Source organism: Cornus florida, unplaced genomic scaffold (assembly GCF_030987335.1).
Source record: "Cornus florida cultivar Cherokee Brave unplaced genomic scaffold, ASM3098733v1 CherokeeBrave_3.0.0_Hap2_Chr11, whole genome shotgun sequence".
NCBI classification, from domain to species: Eukaryota; Viridiplantae; Streptophyta; class Magnoliopsida; order Cornales; family Cornaceae; genus Cornus; species Cornus florida.
In genome coordinates, this window is record NW_026775581.1 from 19,935,611 (window position 1) to 19,944,438 (window position 8,828).

Below are 8,828 nucleotides of genomic sequence, written 5' to 3' on the forward strand. Positions count from 1 at the left end.
AACCTTTATCTGGATTTGGGAACCGGTTCCAGAAGCTAAGATTCGAGAGAACTCCATTATGTCCTTTGGGAACCGGAACCAAGATTTGGGAACCGGTTCCAAGAGTCCTGACAGTGTTCTATTTGATTCCTTTTTTATCCTACTTTCCTTCCAAGTCCTATGCACGAAATTTCCTTTATTTTCAAAAGGAATAGGACTTTGCAAACCTCTATATAAACCATGTCATACACATAGGTTTATTCACGGCTTTTGTTCCGCAACTTCATTATTTTAAAAAGTCTTAGGAAGATTATTTTTGCAAAAAATCCAAAAGATTTCTCTGTCATCTTTCTAAAACACATACACATAAACACATAATGGGTTTAGAGTTGTGGTGTTCAAATCCTGGTCGTGATCATACAGTTGCATCTACATCGATCAGACAAAAGCAGATCTACTTCTATATCGATCAAATTCAGACGATTGAAGAACAGAAGTAAAAGCGATCACACTTTGAAAGGGTTGGAGCATTCAAGGAGTGTTGTCTAATCTAACTACTACTCTTCTACAAATATCAAACATGAGTTTGAGGTCAAGTTGCTGTTAGACAGGGAGTCTCAAAGCCAGAGGATTGTCAGCAATCGGTGTTTGGTAGAACGATAGGTTGTAAGCCAAACGTAAAGTTCAGTGTACTTTACTTCAAGCATAGTGGATCAGTTTACTTTGAACTGCACAGTCCACGAAGTTTTTCCCATGCAAACAGTTGACATATTTTATCAACTGCGGTTTCCTCGCTAAAAATCCTAGTGTCATCTCTAACTTTACTTTGCTTTATTTTATATTGCATGATATTAATTTATTAATTACTAAAATAAAGAAAGTTAGAAAAATACAAGATCTGTTTTAAAATAATCAAAACTTTCTAAATATTCTGCCACACAACTCACATTATTCTTTTCCTTCATTTCTATTATTGAAATTATATTTTATTGCTGAGTTATTTGTATTGTTTAAATTCTAAGGGTTAGTGACGGACCAGAAAATTATGTGACGTGGGACGGCCTTTCAATTTGTAGGAGTAAACTTATATAGTGGGTCCTTCTTTATAATTTCAGTGGGAGCATCCTCATAAATTCTAAAAAAATTGAAGTATAAAATGCAAAATATATATATATATATATATATATATATATATATATCCAGTGGCCAATTATGGGTCCAAGCCTGCTAAGGCTCATTGTTATATCCATGTGGCTCATATTGACGTATTATTCATTTTATTAAAAGTATTGTGATTTAATATGAATATATTATTCATTGATGTACTATTCATTGAATGTATAGTTGTTCCTAGTGTTTTTATACTATTTGTGCAAATTCCCTAACAGTTCTTACTTTTTAGTGATAGCACTAGAAATTTCTACTCATCTATGGAGTTGTAGTACTAATAACAAATCTACTGTACAATGTCAATGCACAACATAGATGATATGATCAACATCTCTCCTGCCAAACTTGAGTATTATCCCCACAGAAGGCACAATTTTCATATCAAATCAGAAACTTTATTTTATTTGACTTAGCTGATTCAAAAACTCAGATATTTGATGAAAGTGACTTTGTTGTGTATCGTCCTATATCAGATCAGATTTAAGTTCCTCTTGGATGCATTATTGGGCTTTTTCCCTTCTCAAACAACTCTCACAACGCTTCTCATAATACAATAGTATACTTCCTTGTTATGGGGGTTTAATTTTTTAATTTTTATTGGTTTTCAAGATCACCCTCCTCAAATAATTTATGGCACATAACGAAAGACATCGGCAACAAGTTGATTGCTAAAATTCACTCTTTCTGTTTCGACTAGAGCACTTGGTACATTTCACATCTTTAAAACTATGAACAATAGTATGAACACTACGATACTATGAACAATTTTCATTTAGGCATTCGTACGAAGTAAGAACATGCCCATTAGTAATGTATATAGCACAATGAACGTCAAGTTGGAAGAAATACTTTTTACATTTCTAAGAGAACTTTACATTGATACATTTGATTTTCAGTTTCTAGTTGTCACAAAAATTCAAAAAATTTCCCAGCATTCCTCTACAATGGAAGAAATAAGAATCCAAATATATCTCCGTCGCTATCAGCTGTGGAAGGTAGTTAAGATAAAAGCTTCAAGCATAAGTCAGCTTGATATTTATTATAGAGGAGGAGCTCTATAATATGCTGGAATGGTTGCAGGGAAGAACACCTGTCTAACTCCTTCAGCCTCTATGATGGGAAAAATGATACCCGATGCACCCTGAAAACACAAAGTTGCTCATGAAAACTCTATATATAATTCAATCAAGAAATAAAAATTGATCTTTCAGTTAATGCATCTTCAGTATCAATGCTCAAAAATGAACTGTAGTCTATATGGATCATAACAGAGGTAAAATTAAGGCATAGTACGTAAGAGAACACAGCATGTTCTGTATTTCATAAACCATAAGGAAGAGCACAGCTACCTACCAAAATCAATCTGGCTCCAATATACAGGCGTTTAGGTGAAGGAAAAGGTAGCAATAGACGACCAACACCATATAAAGCCACAAAAAAGAAATGGAGAACTAAGCTTAGCGGGCGAGGGTTTAGACCAGAGAGCAGAGCCACAGGTCCAGTCGAACAAACACCTCCAAGGCTCAGATAGTCAAAACATGCTTGGCGCATTTCCTTACTTGCTTGATCAGAGGATGCACAGAACACTTTGTATAGGGCTCCTGCCAAAGTATTTATTGTGGATGCCACTGGCTGCGAAAAAGCAAAACATAATAATTAGATACCATGTTAGGTGTGGGGGGTTGTTCGAGTAATAAAGGGTCAGGTCATAAGTGCCCCCCACCTTATAATTCTAGGTTCGAATCCCCTTTCCCTAACCCTACTAACTACTAACTCTCCTTGTCAGGTCAAAAAAAAATTACTTACCATGTTGATAAAGGGTGAAAAAAAATAGTCTCTGATACACAATGTTTTTTCATTTCAATAATTTTTTTGGGCAGTTAAAGAAATAAATGAGAAATAAAATTGGCACTCTAGGAAAAGCCTCAGTTACTCCAGTTCTTAATATATATGGGAACAAGAAATGGAGATCAGAATCTATTGGAGCATTAATATCAACCCTCCACCCAAAACCACTTGAAAAAATCGAATCTAGAAGTTTTATAATGTCTATATATTATGACTATTGCATTCTCCTTCACTTAATTAGTTTTGCTTTGGAACTTTTAGTGTTTTCATGTTAGAATAACACCACCAGAATATGAACTTAGCTTACCTTGCGCAAGGTGTAAAATGATTCAAGATATGTGCACAGAGAATCTGCATCACTCAGGTCATGTAGCGGCTTAAGAAGATTTCGCAATACAACAATATCAGAAAGTGCGACAGTCATTCCTCCACCAGTTAAAGGATGACGCATGTTGAAAGCATCACCCATTAAAAGGGCTCCAGGGGTAGGAAAGGGAGCAGCCGGCATACTTCTATTCGGCATTGTTTTAATATTTCCTTTATCAATTGCAGCTATAAAAGCATCATGCACCTCAGGTGGTATCTGATACAAGCGCCATATTCAATTAATCCAAGGTAAAAGATAAAAATGAGATGGGGAAATGAAATTTTAAGTAAATAATAACCACAATAATAGGGCATATATGATATTTCAAAAACCTAAAAATTGTGTAGTAAGAAACTATATATAGGTACCTGGGGAGCCACTGTGGTTTTCAAATAGGTGGCCATTTCACCATTGCCAATAGAAGGTAGCTTTTGACCAGGTACATCAACCAAACAGCGAATCTCAGTAGTACTGATTTGATAAAATAAGATGGGTGACGGATCTGCTAAAATAACGTGCCCATGTTTTGGAAATGGAAGTTGGCAGTTCTCAAGGATCAAAGCAACAAAGCAAGATGGCACATCAACCTGTGGAACTCAAAAAATAGGGAAGTTTATTTCATGGGTCTGGAGCAAAAAATATGTGAATAAAATTGAGAGAATATAAATAATGGCCAGAAATATTTTAGCGACAAAGGAAGAAAGTTTGAACAACAGACAAAGAATTCAGAGTTGTACGTACCTTAGGGTTGCAAAGAGAGCGTCGCAAATTTGAAAAGCAGCCATCGCAAACAATTGTAAGGGGAGCATACTGTCACGGGCCTAGAGATTTGGCGCAGCGGCACGGCCCGTGCGGCACCAAGGCGTTGCTTCAGCTCGCGCAAGCGCCCTGGTCAGCCACCACGACCTGCCCTCCCAAGGATACATGCTGACTGGTTTCGGCCTGCCATGGCCTCGTCAGGGGAACGGCTCCAGCTCCCGACCAGTTTGTGCAGGGATGGCCAACTCCCTTCTTCATAGTCAAGTCCACGACCAGCGACAAGCACCTCGAACTGAACCGAGTCGACCTGCCTGAACTCTGAAGAGGTACCATCCTGTGCTCCTGCACGCCCCTTCCCTGGAACCATTCCCAGTCAAACTCTGCTCTTTGCCAACCAGCATGCGTGTCTTCCATCCTCCAAGCGTCTTAGGAATCACTTCGTGACATTCTCCCCCACCCAAATCCTGCGACGTCCTCGTCGCAGTGCGGCGCTTCACTACTGCGTCCACTCCCTTCCAAAGTCTGCCTCCATGCGGTATGCTCGCCTCCCCACCATCGCTTCCTTGTGCAGCTCCCTGCACTGCACTCGCCCAATGATAGGCCTCGGACCAAGGGGACGTCCACTCCTCAAGGACGTGACTCTTCTCCGTCATGCCGCCTCCGCGACATCCCGAGCAAGCAATGGCCTTCTGCCGACTTGATGCTCGCCCTTCACCATGGTTTGCATCACCCAAGGACTAAGCACGAACTTTGGTGCGCGCGGCCCTCCGGCCCTTCAATGCGCAACTTCAACGGACGCCTCTTCCTGGGGAGATGGAGGCTCTCCCTCCCAACTGCATTGATTCCTCCACATCGACGCAACTTCAATGCACCGTCTTCATCCTCTGACCCCTCCCGGACCGACAAGGGGGCACCCCACCGTGCTTTACCCCAAGTCCTGCTCTAATACCATTTGTCACGGGCCTAGAGATTTGGCGCAGCGGCACGGCCCGTGCGGCACCAAGGCGTTGCTTCAGCTCGCGCAAGCGCCCTGGTCAGCCACCACGACCTGCCCTCCCAAGGATACATGCTGACTGGTTTCGGCCTGCCATGGCCTCGTCAGGGGAACGGCTCCAGCTCCCGACCAGTTTGTGCAGGGATGGCCAACTCCCTTCTTCATAGTCAAGTCCACGACCAGCGACAAGCACCTCGAACTGAACCGAGTCGACCTGCCTGAACTCTGAAGAGGTACCATCCTGTGCTCCTGCACGCCCCTTCCCTGGAACCATTCCCAGTCAAACTCTGCTCTTTGCCAACCAGCATGCGTGTCTTCCATCCTCCAAGCGTCTTAGGAATCACTTCGTGACAATACGCTCTAACCTCCTGACCAGTCTTAGTTTTGTACCGTATCCCCTTAACAGCTCCGTTTTCTTCAAGCAGGGATGTCACTGTTCCTTGCTCAAGACGTACGCTAAATAGAAAATTCCATGTCAAAAAGGGAAAATGGAACCAAAAACAAGTAACATCATAAAATTATAATTAGGGGAAACTCACTGAGAAAAGAAATGTCCAAAGGAAAAGAAAAAAATTACACTTACTTGGGAAGTGTAGCAGCTTTTTCCCTCATTCTCTGTATGAAGCGCCCGTTGTGGAAGCTTCTCCCAGCCACATCAGAATGAAATTTGTCGAGGGGATATGACAGTTTAGTACTTCTGCCATCTTTAAAAAGAGCATATCCAAATACTGGCTGGGCATCAATTTCCTCCACACAATCTGTAGTTGAAGTGGATGCTTGTGTTTTAGATATATTTCACAGCCAAATCAATAATGTCTCTAGATAAAGAAGAGCAGGCAAGGCAGGACCAATTGCCAATTAAGTTTAATAGGAGCTAGCTAGGCTGTAATAAACTCTAAAACGCATGAATACCTTCAAGGCCCAATTCAATGAGCTTCAAGTATCCACCTGGTTGTAGCAGTTCACCAACAATTCTGTCAGGCTCTGTCAAATCTCTCTCAATCACATGAACTTGTCGTCCGTCCTGAGTGCAACAAGTAGCAAAAAAAAAAATTTACAAGAATGTAGTAGTAAATTGAATTGAAGGGCTTTTACATATATAGAGAACTACTACATAAACCAGTCTATCTCATCTCCAAAAATTGTTCTATATATACAAGTTGTATACTAAATAAGAAAATTTACTCCATCCAAGTATTTTCGGAGCAAACAAACAGTTGGAAAAGGTAGACATTAATCTCACCTTTCCGAGGGTGTGAGCGAGTGCGGCACCGGCAACCCCAGCTCCGACAATGATGACGTCAGATTTGTCCGGGCAGAATTCTCTGCTGTTGTCCCGGATCTCAAACACAGTACTACTAGTAGCTTTCTTTTGGCGATTTCTCTTGCTCCTGTATCGCAAAATATGAAGAAGAACAAAGCCTAACAGAGAGACAAAGAAAGTCAACCCCAGAATCATCATCGTTTTCTCTCTCTACCCCTCTGAAATTGCAATTGCAAATGTACGTGGGTAACTCTTCTCTTTCTCTCTATCTCTATCTCTATCTCTGGTGGTGTTGGGAAAGTGTGAAGGAAGAGGATGAGAGAGCACAGTTGGAATGGAAGGTCCATTTATAGGCCAAAACAGAGAGAGGGTGGTGTTGTGTTGTGTTGTGGTCTGGTCGGAGTAAGAGTTAGAGGTGATTGGGAAACTGAGAACAGAAACAATAATGCAGTCAGGACGGTGAACTAGAGTCTAGAGAGAGAGAGAGAACCGGGTCGGGTGGTGATGGAAGGAGTGGACCCCTGAACTAGCTTTCTCCATTGGGTTTGACTTTGACTTTGACTGTCTCGGTTCTTGTCCTAATTCTATTTGTTCTCTATTTCTTGGACTCCAATTTTAACTTCATCATTCATTATTTACTTGAGGATCAACTAAAAGCGTTAATAAAAAAATAGCTAAATTTGGGTGGTTAAAGGAATACATGCATCTAACCAAGATGGACCCAAACTCTAATGGGTACTAAAATAAGTCACTTGAGATCTATTTTACATGTCTGAGGTCATCATTTTCAAGCGACAAGTAGTTTCTAGATAGTGGATGCTCAAGCCATATGATGGGATATAAATCCAAATTTCTCTCACTAAAGCACACAATGGAGGAAATGTCACATTTGGAGATAACTCCAAAGGTCATCCAAGACGACGAGGATGAGATTAATTTTGAGAAAAGCATTAATGAACTCAAATTCAGAAAGCAAATATATGGTGAGTTCTAGTGGAACTTGCCACATCGGATCAATATTCTAACAACCTGGAAAGAAAGAAATTGCACGACATTACTATACATGCAACCTCCCTTGGTAATACAAGTCATGATGCATGTAACTGCTTAGCCGCTGCCACGTGGAATTGGTAAAATTATATCAAAGGGAACTATGGTGTATAAACCAATAAAAGAATAACACGTGATTAGTTCTATGGGACTTGCCATATTATGCTCATTATGTGAGAACTAGAAAAGAAAATTTTGGTACTCTACATGCATTACCATATTATAATTAGGGTTTTGAAAAGGGAGCCATTCGAATGATGCCATGTAACTATGTGGCATACGACTGCCACATGGTAACTCCCGAGATATTTCAAGATTGGTTGACCGAGTAATGGAGGAAGGTGGTAATGTGGTTCTAGAATTTCTCCTACTTTGTTAGAATGTTCCAAAAACCGTGCAACCGTGCAACCGTTATGGAAAGAGTGTCCAGGTTCATTGAATCTTCATGCTAAATTAAAGTAAGCCTTTCAAAATGGAAACGTGAATGGTCAATCGGAATAACGGGGAAGTGCGTCTTTACACGTGTGTGTGTATATATATATATATATTATGTTTAATTCTTGTATGCAACAGGGAGTTGTTGGATTGTTGGATACTTGGTGCTACGGAAACGTGCTAAGAGGAAAGTTCAACTAAAGAAGGAGTTAGCAAAACTAAAAGGAATGAGCATATACATATACAGATATATAATGATGGATACATATATGGATAATATATATGTGGTTCAAAATTTTAGGTAGGGAAGTGTAATATTTTCGATTTTTACCATTTTTCATTTTCTAGAATTTTTTTATTTTTTTTAGGGTATTTTGGTCTTTTCTCGTTTTGCGTGCCGAACACAATAGGGTGTGCCGGATGTGTTTAGAGTGTTGGTTGGAGTGTTTCCTTGAGTTTAGGACTCTTAGAAATGCATTGGTTACCATTTCGACATTTTTCTGTTTTTCGGGCCGGAATGTCCCAGGTGGGACCTGCAACCGGATTGGTCATGCACAGGATTATTTTACGGGGTCATTACATTCATACATCATTATTTGATGCATATTCATATTGCTATGAGTTTAGAGGTATGTGTCTGGCATGTTTAGTGTTTATACATATACCTATACATATATATATATATTTACACAAATAAGGCATTATAGATTTTTTTAAGGCAAGTGAGCCCCACATGACCTAAAGTCATTCACAAGGGCCAGAAGAGGCAAAAATTCTGCATTTTCTTTCCCATTTTCGTGGCCTTCCGTTCTCTATCTAAAAACCAATTTTCTCTCTCTAAAATCATGGCTTTTAAGCCTTATTTTCATCATCTTTCACTAAGATTTGGACCTTACCATTGAAGGCAAAGTTAAAGAGCACAATGAGGGCTACAAGTTGATTGAGCCGATTTTGATTTGGCA

The 8,828-nt window shown here is 40.1% G+C and overlaps 1 pseudogene; it reads right to left on the reverse strand.

The window, feature by feature from the left end:
* Positions 1-2,507: 2,507 nt before the first annotated feature.
* On the reverse strand, positions 2,508-6,582 carry LOC132286703 (squalene monooxygenase SE1-like; annotated as a pseudogene).
* Positions 6,583-8,828: the final 2,246 nt, after the last annotated feature.